The sequence below is a fragment of the Choloepus didactylus genome, chromosome 3, assembly GCF_015220235.1.
Source record: "Choloepus didactylus isolate mChoDid1 chromosome 3, mChoDid1.pri, whole genome shotgun sequence".
Classification (NCBI taxonomy): Eukaryota; Metazoa; Chordata; class Mammalia; order Pilosa; family Megalonychidae; genus Choloepus; species Choloepus didactylus.
Genome location: NC_051309.1, coordinates 133056006 through 133071632, shown reverse-complemented (window position 1 = coordinate 133071632; position 15627 = coordinate 133056006).

Sequence of the window (15627 nt, the reverse complement as noted above, 5' to 3'; positions counted from 1 at the left end):
TACTGCATATATCTACCTTACAATTTGTCTATTCAGAAATTATCCTGGAAGGAAATACTATAAAATGTTAAGAGTGGTTATCTCTGGGAAATAGGATTCTGAGCAAATTTTTTTCTGTAGGAAATAGGAAACTAATACTAGTTGCCACATAAAATACAGAATAAGATTTTTAGTACAAATTTGTGCCCTATGCCCCAAATATTGCATGGGACATACTTATACAAAAAAAAAAAATTGTTTATCTGAAGTTCATTTTTAACTGGGCATCCTGTTTTGTTTTCTTTTGTTTTTACTATATCTGGCAATCCCAAACTATTATAATGTGCCTTATTTATTCATTTATGTATTAATTTCAATCTCCATTTTTATATGTTGATTTTTTCTTATAGAAGGGTGCCTGTGTCATCAATAAAATAATATATTGTTTGGGGAATCTGGTCTATAGAATTTATAAAAAGATTTTACCTTAGAATTCCTCATATATAGTTGGAATATGTAGTTGAAAATATTGGGTGTGGCAATGGGCCTATTAGTAGGAACTTATTTTTGGGGCACAAAAGGAGAATCTGGAGATGTCATCTCATAATTTTAGTGCTACCTGGGGTCTGAAAGATCATCTAGTACAGGGCTTTCAAAGTCAAGGGACTTCAGAGTCCAGGCAGGTTATAAATGAGTTAAGCTGGTCTGTAATAGGACTATAGGAAATAGTGGGGCTTGGGTGACCCAGACAGCATATGCCCTGTCTAAAGGGATTCAAAAATTAACTCTGTGGGATCAAAATAAAACACAGGCTGCTATTTTGCTTAACCCCCTCTCAAAATCTCCATCACCCCCATTTATCCAAATAAACGCTTCTTCAAAGTGAACACAGTGTTTGCCAAAAAATGCAGCTGTCCCTTTCAACCAGATTGCTAACCCAAAACTCCTATTAATTCCAGAACTTCTTCTGAGCAGAATTCATCTCATAAAAACAACCAAACTCTTGTTACTCTTAAATGTGATCCACTAGAAATTGGAACTCTTATTTATTGTTGGTGGGACTGTATAATGGTTCAGCCACTCTGGAAGTCAGTCTGGCAGTTCCTTAGAAAACTAGATATAGAGCTACCATTCGATCCAGCAATTGCACTTCTCGGTATATACCCGGAAGGTCGGAAAGCAGTGACACGAACAGATATCTGCACGCCAATGTTCATAGCAGCATTATTCACAATTGCCAAGAGATGGAAACAACCCAAATGTCCTTCAACAGATGAGTGGATAAATAAAATGTGGTATATACACACGATGGAATACTATGCGGCAGTAAGAAGGAACGATCTCGTGAAACATATGACAACATGGATGAACCTTGAAGACATAATGCTGAGCGAAATAAGCCAGGCACAAAAAGAGAAATATTATATGCTACCACTAATGTGAACTTTGAAAAATGTAAAACAAATGGTTTATAATGTAGAATGTAGGGGAACTAGCAATAGAGAGCAATTAAGGAAGGGGGAACAATAATCCAAGAAGAGCAGATAAGCTATTTAACGTTCTGGGGATGCCCAGGAATGCCTATGGTCTGTTAATTTCTGATGGATATAGTAGGAACAAGTTCACAGAAATGTTGCTATATTAGGTAACTTTCTTGGGGTAAAGTAGGAACATGTTGGAAGTTAAGCAGTTATCTTAGGTTAGTTGTCTTTTTCTTACTCCCTTGTTATGGTCTCTTTGAAATGCTCTTTTATTGTATGTTTGTTTTCTTTTTAACTTTTTTTTCATACAGTTGATTCAAAAAAGAAGGGAAAGTTAAAAAAAAAAGAAAAAAAGAAAAACAAGGAAAAAAAAAGAGGTAGTGCCCCCTTGAGGAGCCTGTGGAGAATGCAGGGGTATTCGCCTACCCCACTTCCATGGTTGCTAACATGACCACAGACATAGGGGACTGGTGGTTTGATGGGTTGAGCCCTCTATCATAAGTTTTACCCTTGGGAAGACGGTTGCTGCAAAGGAGAGGCTAGGCCTCCCTATGGTTGTGCCTAAGAGCCTCCTCCCGAATGCCTCTTTGTTGCTCAGATGTGGCCCTCTCTCTCTGGCTAAGCCAACTTGAAAGGTGAAATCACTGCCCTCCCCACTACGTGGGATCAGACACCCAGGGGAGTGAATCTCCCTGGCAACGTGGAATATGACTCCCAGGGAGGAATGTAGACCCGGCATCATGGGACGGAGAACATCTTCTTGACCAAAAGGGGGATGTGAAAGGAAATGAAATAAGCTTCAGTGGCAGAGAGATTCCAAAAGGAGCCGAGAGGTCACTCTGGTGGGCACTCTTACGCACACTTTAGACAACCCTTTTTAGGTTCCAAAGAATTGGGGTAGCTGGTGGTGGATACCTGAAACTATCAAACTACAACCCAGAACCCATGAATCTCGAAGACAGTTGTATAAAAATGTAGCTTATGAGGGGTGACAATGGGATTGGGAAAGCCATAAGGACCACACTCCACTTTGTCTAGTTTATGGAGGGATGAGTAGAAAAATAGGGGAAGGAAACAAACAGACAAAGGTACCCAGTGTTCTTTTTTACTTCAATTGCTCTTTTTCACTCTAATTATTATTCTTGTTATTTTTGTGTGTGTGCTAATGAAGGTGTCAGGGATTGATTTAGGTGATGAATGTACAACTATGTAATGGTACTGTAAACAATCGAAAGTACGATTTGTTTTGTATGACTGCGTGGTATGTGAATATATCTCAATAAAATGAAGATTAAAAAAAAAAATGTGATCCACTGACCCTCACATCACTGGGGGTGGGGCAGGGGTGGGGGCAGTTAGAAATCCAAGATTTCAGACACACCCCAGATTTGCCACCTCAGAAACTTTGGGGCGTATGGCCCAGCAATGTGTGTTTTAACAATCCCTTAGTGATTTTTATGCACATTAAAGTTAGAGAAGCTCTGATCTAAATTTAATTTCTTGGGCAAAGAAATACACCTGATCTTGTCCATAGCTCTAGGATTTCCAGTCTGCTTTGTGCAAATTCTGCTTGCAGGTGTCATTCCTCCTTCCCCAGAAGACACTGATAACTGCATGATTACAGATTTCTGGAGTGACATAGAGACAGGAACAGATTTATGGAGCTCCTACTGTGTCTTGGTCAGTGTGATGCCAGCAATACAAAGTTACGTGAGACATGCTTCCCTGCGACTTGCTGTTCATTCATTTGGCAGAAGAAGCTTAAGGCATATTTCAACAGAACAGCACGAAGTTTTTAAACAGATTCTTTTATTTGACAAACACATATACAATACTATATTTCAGGTCCTGAACTAAGCACTTATAATATTAATCCTCACAATCACCCAATAAGGTAGGTAAAATTATTATCTCTGTTTTTATTGATGGGGAAACCTAGGCACCAAGAGATTGAGTAATTTGCCCAAGATCACACAGCTAGTAAATCACAGAGCCAGTATTCACACCCAGGCAGTTTTTCTTCAGAGATTGTATTCATAACCACTATACTGTGCTGCTGCTTTTTTTTTTTTTTTTAATTTTTTTTATTATGGTACCATTTATACAATTTAACATTTTCCATTTTAAGCATTTTCAAGTATACAATTTCTTGGTGTTAGTTACATTCACAATGTTGTGTTACCATAATCACCATCCATTACCAAAACTTTTCCATCAGCTTCTTATAAATGGGAATCCATTTTGATAACAGGTATATGATTTTTACCCTGAACACTGAATCAGGTTATTTCCTATCTTTCTCTGTAAGGATCTTAACCTTCTTCACTTGATTACTTTCCCACATGACATCTATATAGAGAATAAAGCTGCTGTTATTAGGTTATCTGTGATGGTTTGAAGCTGTATGGACCCCAGAAAAGTATGTTCTTAAAGGTAATCCATTCCTGCGGGTGTAGACCTGTTGTAAGTAGGGAGTTGTGATTAGGTTACTTCAGTTAAGGCATGACCCAGGGTGGGTCTTAATCCTCTTACTGGAGTCCTTCATAAACAGGATAAATATGGAGAGAGAGAAGAAGGTGGGGTGGGGAGAGAATGTCACAGAAGCAAGAAGCTGAAAGACCAGAAACCAGAAGGGAAGGGAGAGGCCAGAAGAGGCTACCATGTGCCTTGCCATGTGACAGAGGAGTCCAGGACCACAGGCATCTGGTTTTGGGGAAGAAATCATTGCCTGGTGATGCCTTGATATGGACATTTTTCTCAGCTTCAGAACTGTAAGCTTGTAAGTTAATAAATTCCCATTGTTAAAAGCTGACTCATTTCATGGTATCTGCATTTCAGCAGCCTAGCAGACTAGAACCTAACCCAAACTCAATTTCTTATGCTTAGATGCTGCAGTTAGAAGTACAGTCATGAAATAGGGCTCATTAATGCAGAGACATGGCCAGGTTCCACTGCAGTCCCAAAGCTAGTATACAGGCAAGAGTGAGATTGGTATTAAGCTTTTCTTAGAAGCAAAAGGAAAAGTTGTACATGCAAAAGTGGTGTTTGCCTTTGATTAAGAGACTCCTGCAGAATGTGTGTCTTAGTCTTCCAGGGCTGCTATGATAAATACCACAAATTGATTGGTTTAAACAACAGGAATTTATTGCCTCAAAGTTTTGGAGACTTGAAGTCCAAAAATCAAGGTACTACCAGGTCATGTTTACTCCTGGAGTCTGTAGCATTCTGGGGCTAGTTTGATCTCTGTCTCTGTCATTTGGAGTTATCTGTCTCCTCTGGCTTCCACTTCCAGTTTCTCCTAACTCACTGTGTTTGAATTTCCCTTCTAAGGACTTCAGCCATATTGGATTAAGACCCACCCTGATTCAGTTTGGCCTTAACTTAATCGGGTCTTCAAAGGTACCACTTACAAATGAGTTCACACCCACAGGACCTGGGGTTAGGACTTGAACATATCTTTGTGGTGACATGGTTCAATCTACCAAATGTGATTTGTAAAATTTCAGACATTCTCTTTGATCCAAATCCCATGACTTAAAATTAATGACGTAAGAAGAAAAGTTTCTACCTTATTTTCTTTCTCACCCTGTTCTCCTCTTCCTAAAATTGTGTAGGAAAGAAGGCTTAGGTTGTTCCAGAAGCATCAGACTCAGAAAAAGTGGGAGAGCACCAGATGATGCCGAGTTTCCAGTGAGGAGAGCCAAGGCCATTAAAAAGCAATATGGTACTATTTTGGTATAATTTTGGTAGGCAACCTCTAAGATGGCCTCCAATGATCCTCACCTTCTGTATTCAGGGCCCTATGTAATCCACTCCTTTGAGTGAGTTACTTTTAAGTATTAGAATACCTCAGCCCTGAAGGGCTGTCACTTCTGCAGTTAAATTACAATCTACTGTAACATGCATCTTCATAACAGACTCCCTTCATTGCTGGCTTTGATGAGGCAAATTGCTACGTTGGGGAGGCCCATGTGGCAAGAAACTGAGAATGGCCTCCAGCCAACAACCAAGTAGAAACTGAGGTCCTCAATACATGGTCAAAAAGGAACTGAATCCTGCAAACAATCACCTAAGTGAGCTTGGAAACAGATCTTTCCCTAGCCAAGCTTCCAGGTAAGACCCCGTCCCTGGTTGAAATCTAGATTGTAGACTTCTGAGAGACCTCAAAGCAGAAGACCCGGATAGGTTGTGCCAAGATTCCCGACTCACAGAAACTGTGAGCTGCTAAGAAGTGATAGATAACTAATGCAATTTCGCTTCTCAGTTAAGTATTATTTCTGAATCTCATAATTCACTGGCCTGGTCTCATCTTGATGATATTTTAAAGAAAATCTCCATGAGACATTTTTTTTACAACCTCCGAGGTCATTCCCAAAATATTTTGTGAAGGAATTTGTATCAAATAAGATGCTAGATCTGTATCACTGAAGCAGTTTTTCACAGTGTGCTTTTTTTAGGGACCAGGGTGGTTTTCTGTTTTGTTTTGTTTTGTTTTGTTTTTATTAATGTGCTTTAAGAGGTTGTCTGATTTTGTGTCTCAAGAATTTTGTTATAACTGAGTACTACTGGGCAAAAACCATAATTTATAACTCTGCCAATATAAAATACAGGGAACGTGATTTCTGAACTGCAAATGGAAAAGTCTTGACCAACTTTGCTTTAATTGAAAAAACAAAAACAAAACTGAGCCTGAAAGTGTGTTTTGTTTAAAGTCACAAACAAAAATCCATTCAATAATGATTTTTATCTGATCTGATAATGCTCACTGAAAAAGCAGAGTGCATGTTAGAATCTGTGTTATGAGTACAAATCTGTAGGAAAAAATCAGTATCTGTTTATAAATAAGGACTGAAAGAGAAGATTGAAAACTAGAGATTATATATTAAGTTTGATGATGTGATTTTTCTTTAATTTTTATTTCTGGTATCATTGACATAATTTTGATTGTGCAACAAGTAAAAAATCTGTAAGAATTCAGTCATTTATATAAATGTTTTTTGGTGAAGCTACTATTTGCCAGGCTCTATTCTAAGCACTTGAGATCATGTGGTAGACAAAATAGATAAAGTTCTTTGGATCTTACATTATAGAGAGACAGGTGTACAATAAAATAAATCAGCAAATAAGCAAATAAACAATGCCAGACAATGATAAGTGAAACAAAGGAAAATAAAGCCAGGCACAGGCAATAGAGAGTGGCTGAGGTTACTATTCAGGTAGCTTAACCAGAAGAACACCTTTCTATTGAGACATTTGAGGAAACCTGAAAATGTTTAAGTGGACTTTTGTATTCAAAATGACCAAGTATGCTGTGAGGAGGGCTGCTGGAAACAAATTAGACTAACAGTTTTGAAGAGGTCAGTGACTTCTTTGAGGTTCTTGAGCAAGTACTTAGCACATCTGAATGAGGGTTCATGGGAAGGAGTTTGTTGGATAAAGAGCCCAGGCTCAGGGCCAGACTGCCTGGTGTGAATTCCACCTGGGCAATTTACTAGCTGTGTGACTTCAGGCAAGTTGTAAATCTCTCTGCAAAAAAAAAAAAAAAAAAATGGTGCCGATAATAGTACCTACATCACAAAGTGGTCATGAAGATTAAATAAGTTAATATTCATTTGAAGAGCACTTAGAGCTGTGCTGGGCTTATATTTAGCAACAATAAATACTGGCTGCTGTTCTTACTGGGTTTACTCCATGAAGATATTTATTCTTCATTAAATGAGATCAACATATTCTGCTCTCCATAGGTATTTTTAAATGGTTGGGGTGTATCCTTCAAATCTGAAAACACAATTTCCTAAGTGACTTTCATGTCCTCTAGGAAAGTTTCAGCAGAGGCCCAGAAATATGTTCCCAGACACATTGAGGAAGATTAGATGAGACACACATTATTAAAACAAGGGTATAAAGAAGTGGGTATCAAAGATTCTTTGAAATCACCCAAGAATGTCATGCATTTTAAAAACATGTAATGTTTGTAGTGGTTCAGGCCATGGGCTTTAGCATCAGACAGCCTTGGGTTTAAATCCTGGCTTAGTAAACAGGGTTGCCTTGGGCACGTTTTCCAACCTCCCTACAACGGAATTGTTATAACTGACATTCATATAGCATTTATTATATGCTAAACACTTTTCTAAATTGTTTACAAACATTAATTTATTTAACCTTCACAATCTTCTTTCAAGATACTCACTATTATTATCATGCCTATTTTACAGATGAGCAGAGACAGAGATCAAGTGACTTGCTCAGGGTCACACAGCCATTACGTAGTAGAGTCATGAATTGAAATGCAGATGTTGCTGGAATCCAAGGCTGTCTGGCTCCGTATCTGTGCTTTAGCCACACACACTCCACTGCCTCTTGGTAATAACAGTTTCTGCTACATCGGGTTGTTGTGAGGATTAAAGGAGGTAAGCCCTCGGCACAATGCAAGAGGCAAAGTACTTAATAAAGTTTGAATGATTGACTATGTAAACACAGTAAATTATATCATTGTAAATAGAATACCCAGATATTCTCTTACGGCTGAATAATTCAATTATTTTCAACTTTTTAGATTTCCTTGTTTGTATTACATCAGCTTTACAAATCCATTAGACTAATAATTCTATTTTGATAGGGCATTACATTATCCAACAGAATTTGTTTCCACTGAACCCATGCTGGCTTGCGGTCGCGGTTACTGCTTCTAGGGGGAGTGGCGGCCGGTAGCTGAGCCCTCAGCTCTCGGGGCTGCTTAAAGGGTACCGGCGGCGGGGGCTCTTTCCCGGAGGCGAGGGCGAGGCGGAGGACTTGGCCGGGTCCTCGGCGGGAGGCGTGCAAGGTGTGGAGGGCGGCGACAAGGACAAGACACTCTTCATCCAGTAGGAGTATGCGCCAAAGAGATTTATTCAGGGGTGATCACAGGTTATATAGGCTGGTAAGAAGGGCAGGGCTGGAAAGGAGGTGAAGTAGCCTTAAATGGCAATACTGAAGGGAGAGGGGCTAGGATTGGTTCTGAGAGGACGCAGGAGCCGTTGCAGCGGGCGGGAGTTGTTCTGGCCACGGTGCATGCGCGCTGGCGGTGGCAGGAGTTGCCTTGGCACAGGGGAGTGTGCGGGCAAGATAAGGAAGTGAGGAAAGGGCGGTTGGGAGAAAGGCGGTTCCCTCCGGCAAGCCTCCCCTGCCCGTGACATTTTGGGTGAGGAAAAGGGAGCTGCCCTGACCTTGCTCCTCAGGCTCGGGGGGGCTGCAGAGGGCACTAACGCCCGTACCTACTACCCTCCCCAGGGGGTGATATCAGGTCCCCTGGCCCAGGCCTGGTAAGTCGAGGTACAAGCTCAGTCACCCGCAATTCCCCTTTCTTTTCTAATTAGAGGAAGAGGCTTTACCGGAGAGGTCTGCTAAGGGTGAGGGAAGGGGGAGGTCAGGGAAGGGAAAAAAGGGGTTGACGGTGGCTCAGCGAGGCTGGAGCTCAGTGTTGGTGTGGTGCTCGGGCGCTTGACAATGGCTTCGCTGCAGCGGGCTGGGTGAAGGTGAGGGGTTTAAAGTTCAGGGGTTCAGAGAAGCTGGAACTCGAGGTGAGAGCGATGTTCAGGTGATTGAGAAGGGCCTCGCGGTTGGCGAGTCGACCGGTGGCGTTGAGGTCGCGGAGGGTTGGCTGTCATCTTGGAGTGGGGGGCGTCAGAGGTGGCGAGTCGCTGATACTGGATTTGCACGAACGAGGAAAAAATGGCATCTGTTTGTTTTCTTACAAGCTGGACAATTTTGCGGATGAGGCAGGGTCCTAAGATGAGAGCTAGAATAATTATTAATAAGGGGCCAAGAAAAGGAAGGATGTATGGGAGGATGGGAGTGAAAAAACTGGACCAATAACTGGTGGCTTCACGATCTCTTTTACGCTTTTCCAGTCCCTCTCGGACCCTTTTCAGGCTGTCCTCGACGAGACCTGTGGAATTGGCATATACACAGCACTCTTCTCCTAGGGCGGCGCAGAAGCCTCCTTCTTTGAGGAGGAGAAGGTCAAGACCTCGGCGGTTTTGGAGCACTACCTCAGAGAGGGAATTGACAGAATTTTTTAGATGGTAACTAGCGTTTTGTAAGTGATGAATGTCTTCGTCAACAGCCGCCCTGAGGTGAGTTAGGGCGGAGCCTTGACTGGCTAGTGCAGCGATTCCGGTGCCAGTGCCGGCAAGACCTAGGAGGGAGGCAATTGTGAGGACGGTGATGGGCTCTCGCTTTTGCAGAAGGGCAGGAGCTGCAGTTTTTTCCAGGCGGAGGAAGAAGTCTTCTTCGCTGTGGTATAAGACCCTAGGGATGAGGACAATTAGGAGGCAAGTTTCTTTATATTCACTGATGATATTCGTGCTGAGACAGGGGGTAAGTCCTGTAGAGGAACAGAGCCATTGGGAGGAGTTATGAGGAATGAGAAATTTTGCCGAGCTGCTGGGAGATGAGTAGCTGGCACAGGCAGTGAGGTCGGGAGAGTTACTGGAGCGAGGGCGGACGCACTTTCTCGTATAGGAGACTGAATGAAAGGTTAGGGAGACGGCAGAGGTATTCCAATTGCATTCCAAGGGGCTGTTTTCTGTGCTTTCTGAAAAGGAGAGGTTGGAGGCAACGGGCTCGTACAGTGAGGAAGAGGTGGAGAGGCAGAGCCAGCAGGATGAGGTAAAATTGGGGTTGGAGGAGTTCACTGAGGCAAAGGCGGCTTGGATGAGGCTGAGGAGGGGAGAGGAATAACGAGAAGGGGGCAGAGGAAGCTGGGGTGGTGGGGTTGGCGATGCGTTGTTTGTAGCTGAGGTGCGGCTGGTTGGAGCTGAGGTGCGGCTGGAGAGCTGTGGAAAAAGGGGGTTAATGACTTTATTGGGACCTATGCCAGAGGGTGTTTTTAAAGCAGTATTTTGGTATGGTTGGCTTACAGCCTTTTTTTTTATTAGAATAAGTGATTTTTGGTCGGTTTTTTTCTCGTAGATTCTGAAGCCCCAAGTTTGACCGAGTAACCAGGAGGGATTAGTGGGGAGCTGCACTGTAAGATTAAGATGTGTGCAGGATCCCTTACCTTCTTGGCCGAGCCAGTTAACAGTAGGGAGTTTGCACCCTGTAGGGGCCCACTTTAGGGTAGGGTAATGATTAGGAACAGGAGGCTTCCAATTAGTGGTTAGTGTTTCACACCCCCAGTATGCACAGTAGTACTCGTTGGGGGAATTACAGTACGATTTTTCAGGATTTGAGGATGGGCACATGTAATATTGGGCCTGGGGGTTACTTACCTTTCGAGCGCAGGTTTTTTCGACTCTGGAGACAAAGGTGGTGAAAGGCTCATTCGGCTTCTGGAAGAGCTTGGTGAATTTATTAGGCCGACAGGCAGAGCAATTGGCAAACGCGCGTAAGGCGATGCCTCTGAGGATAGTCCAGAAGGTGGCAGGGACATTAATATAAGCAGACGCATTTAGAAATGCTCCAGTGCCCAAATAGGCTTCGGGGGGATGATAGACTCCAAGGGCTGCGTCTTGTTCACTTTGTTTAGCTGCTTCTGCCTGGAAGTGAGCACACCAGTCAACAAACTGACCGGGGTTAAGAATGGAACGGGCAAGCGAGGCCCAGTCTTGGGGGATGCAAAAGTCCATACCGAGATCCTGCAGTATTTGGGAAGCGTATGGGCTACCTAACCCGTCCTCCTTGACGGCCCTGCGAAGCTGCTTGATAGTATCTGAGTCAATGGGATACCAGTCATACGGTTTCTGTGGGGTGGGGGCAAGGTTAAGAGGAAAGCAGCGAAAAGCACAAGAGAAAGGAGGACGCGCTTGCAGAGGGCTTGGCGCGGGAGTGGGGGTAGGGGGAGCGTTGTCCCAAGGGTTGCCTTGAGGTGTAGAAGGCAGCCAGGGGTTGTTAGTCGGCAGGGTGGAAGGAGCGGCGGCAGCTGCCGGTAGCGGCTCCGAGGGGGAGCTCGCCGGAGGGGGAGGCGGAAGTGGGAGGCCCCAAGCGTCGCAAGACGGCGGCGCGGCGGGAGTGGCTAAGGCATAGGATGGTGGACTAGCTCCGCCCTGTGAAAGGGTGGGGCCCAAGGCATAAGATGGCGGACTAACTCCGCCCTGTGAAAGGGCGGGGTAAAGCGCATGCGGTTTCCGGCCCAGCTTAGGGCTGACGTCATCGCCGGAGCACTTCCTCCCCTCGATGGAAGAAGAAGGAGGAAGTTCGCCATCTTGGCGTGGCGCAGTGTTATTTTGCTTTTTGGGAGTCACCTCGAGCGCGTTGTTAATCTGCTCGACTAAGGACTCCGTGTCCGAGTCATGATTTGAATTAATATCGCTATCTGAATCTGTTGGCTGGGTTGATAGGGCCTCCTTGGATTTAACGGGGCTTCGATCAGGGGGGAGGGAGCCTTGAAGGCAGGAGCGGATGGTTATCAAGGTGGGGAGCAAGCCGGGAGGGAAGCGCTTGCTCTCATGTTCCATGGCGTTGGTGACCCGATCAATAAGACGATCATAAGTAACAGGGTCCCAAAGATGGCAAGTGGTGAGCCATGGGTTAAAGGGCAGCAGGAGGTCCCAGTATACTTGCAGCTGCTGGACAGATACTTTACAGCGATGCGTGTCTAGGAGACCCGCTAGAGCACGAACTTGAGGTGCCTGGCACGTAGATAGACGATTACCTATAGCTGAGGGGGGAGGAGGGGAGGTTGTTTACTGAGCAGAGAGAATGAGATAAACCGTGGCCTTGAGGCCGAAGGAGACGGCGAGAGCGGAAAGCAGTGCCCTCTGGCAACGGGAGTAGTCGGGGGGGGGGGCGGTTGCAAAGAGGCACACAGCGCCAAATGAGGAAATAAAGATACAAAGAACCACAGCAAAGTAATGGAGGGTAAGAGGGAGAGCGTTAGGAGGAACGGGGGTCATAGAAGTGCGCATACAAGAGGACGAAGAGAGCTCTCCTTGGCGCACACTCCCACCGGACGAAGAGAGCGTGGGGGAAGGGAGGAGCGGCTTCGGAGCAGTGAACCTCCCACGGCTCCAGAAGCGGCGAAGGAGAGGCGGCCCTTACCTTGCAGGCGAGGAAACGGGAAGCTGGAGAGGCGTCCGGGCGAGCGGGCGACCTGCCGAACTGTTGTGTGGAGACGCTCCTCACACGGGGCACCAGTTGCGGTCGCGGTCACTGCTTCTGGGGGGAGTGGCGGCCGGTAGCGGAGCCCTCAGCTCTCGGGGCTGCTTAAAGGGTACCGGCGGCGGGGGCTCTTTCCCGGAGGCGAGGGCGAGGCGGAGGACTTGGCCAGGTCCTCGGCGGCAGGCGTGCAAGGTGTGGAGGGCGGCGATAAGGACAAGACACTCTTCATCCAGTAGGAGTATGCGCCAAAGAGATTTATTCAGGGGTGATCACAGGTTATATAGGCTGGTAAGAAGGGCAGGGCTGGAAAGGAGGTGAAGTAGCCTTAAATGGCAATACTGAAGGGAGAGGGGCTAGGATTGGTTCTGAGAGGACGCAGGAGCCGTTGCAGCGGGCGGGAGTTGTTCTGGCCACGGTGCATGCGCGCTGGCGGTGGCAGGAGTTGCCTTGGCACAGGGGAGTGTGCGGGCAAGATAAGGAAGTGAGGAAAGGGCGGTTGGGAGAAAGGCGGTTCCCTCCGGCAAGCCTCCCCTGCCCGTGACATTTTGGGTGAGGAAAAGGGAGCTGCCCTGACCTCGCTCCTCAGGCTCGGGGGGGCTGCAGAGGGCACTAACGCCCGTACCTACTACCCTCCCCAGGGGGTGATATCAGGTCCCCTGGCCCAGGCCTGGTAAGTCGAGGTACAAGCTCAGTCACCCGCACTGGCTCTTGATGGTTACCTCTTAAATTGCTAGATGCTCATAGACCATCTGTTCAGGAACCTGTTTTAGAATTTGCCTACAATCAGTGTCAAACTTGTCATTCTGTACAGTTTACAATATTTGCCTTTTTTTGCTTTTTGGAATTTGAAACACTTCTGCTTCTCTTCGGGATGAAAATTGGGCTTACAGTACTGGTATACTTTATTAGTGGTGAAGACCATTAGAAATTTTCTGCATAATTGCAATTTTTCATGAAAGTAATGGGATGACTACATGGTACTTGAAGAGCATTTGAATCATACAACAACTGATTCCTGTTTCAAACCAAAACTCTATCAAATTGTGGGGCTGATCCAGCATAAAATAAGATTACCATCTGTTTGAGGAAAAGTTCCAACAGGAAAATTTAGGTAGGATGTGAGTCAGATAATGTGACATTCTTCTGCTATGTAAATAAATCCTATTTCTTTTAACGAAACCATATGTTTTAAGGAAGTAAGAAAAAAATGAAAATGTAAAACTTTTATACACCTAACCTTTGACCAATTAGCTCTTCTAATACATTTGAATTCCTCAGAGTTGTAATTGGACTTTAGGAATAATTCAGTCATTTTCTTTGCACAAAGCATTTCCAACTATATTTTTCCTTCTCAAATTTTGTGATTATCTAAACATATCAAAGAAATTACTTATGCAAATTTTTCTTTTGTTTTCTTTCTAGATGGAGTTGTCTGAAGTAAAAGATAGTAGTACAACTTCTGAAATATTAAAATCTATAGTCCATGATCTTCCTTCTTAAATTGTCCAAGTCAATTGAGTTGTGAGGAGGTGAGAATTAGACTTACTAACTTCAGCTGGTCAAGTTAGCATTTCATCTTTATAATTTATTTTTCAAATAGTAATAATTTGCTTCCATTGAAATGTTTCTCTACAACAGCTAGAATCCAAGTACCACAGAAATGGATTTAGCCTTGGTCAAAGAACTTCAAGTTGCACCCAAACCCCTGGTTTCTCTCCTCTTTTCCTTTTTGTATGCTGAGGGCAACAGATGGTTGCAGTGCAACTACAGAGATGTCTGTGGGGTGGTGGTGGAGGCATGGTAAGAGAAGAAAAACAAGAGCAGATCATGGTAGATCTTCAAGAAGCACTAATCTGTTATTTGAGGATTTAAAGTCTAGGTGAGAGTGTGCATGTGCAAATGTCTCTGTGTATTTGTGGAATTTGAATTGACTTGCACCTTCTTGTTGTTAAAACTAAAGAAAATTGAGACTCTTATTTGATTTTTCTGTAGTGTTTAACATCATTAATCTTTTCAAAGTACTTTTTTTCCCTTGACTCCAGTGACTTTCTTGAAATACTTTTATTCTCTTGACTTTAGTGTCTCCTAATTCTTCTGGGTTTCTTGCTTGTCTGGCCATTCCTGTTTGGGGATTCCTCTTCTTCAGTTCATCTCTTGAGTGTCATTGTTTCATGGGATTCTGTCCCAGAAAACTTCTCCCTTTGCACACTCTTACTGGTTTCCCATTTCCATGGTTTCTTTGGCTATATGCTGATTTCTCTCAAATCTCTTGTGCCACCTGTTCTGGTTTGCTAATGCTGCCATCTTGCAAAACACCAGAAATGGATTGGCTTTTATAAGGGGGTTTATTTGGTTACACAGTTACAGTCTTAAGGCCATAAAGTGTCCATCAATAGTAGGGTACCTTCACTGGAGAAAGGCCATTGGCATCCGGAAAACCTCTGTTAGCTGGGAAGGCATGTGGCTGGCATCTGCTCCAGAGTTCTGTTCTCAAAATGTCATTCTCCAGAATGTCTCTGTGTCAGCTTCTTAGGGCAAACTCTGGGCTAGAACCTCCAAAGCATCAGTAAAACTGCTTTCAACGGCCATCTTCAAAATGTCTGTAAGTTGCAGCTTCTCTTTCAGCTCCTGTGCATTCTTCAAAGTGTCCCTCTTGGCTGTAGCAAAGCTTGCTCCTTCTGTCTGAGCTTATTTAGTGCTCCAGTAAACTAATCAAGGCCCATACTGAATGGGTGGGGCCACCGCTCCATGGAAATTATACAATCAGAGTTATCACCTACAGTTGGGTGGGTCAGATCTCCATGGAAACACTCAAAGAATTACAGTCTAATCAACACTAATACCTCTGCCCACACAAGATTGCATCAAAGATAATGGCGTTTGGGGGGACATAATGCATCCAAACCAGCACACCACCCTACACCTCTCTTCTGGGCTCTGGACTTCTCTGGATATTCCATAGACATCTCCAATTCATTGTTTTCACAACTAAACTCATTATCTTTCTTCCCAAACTTTTTCTTGTGTTCTCTCTGGTGAGTTGTAATACTCTTTACCCTTCTTCACCACCCACTACCTCTTCTCAAAA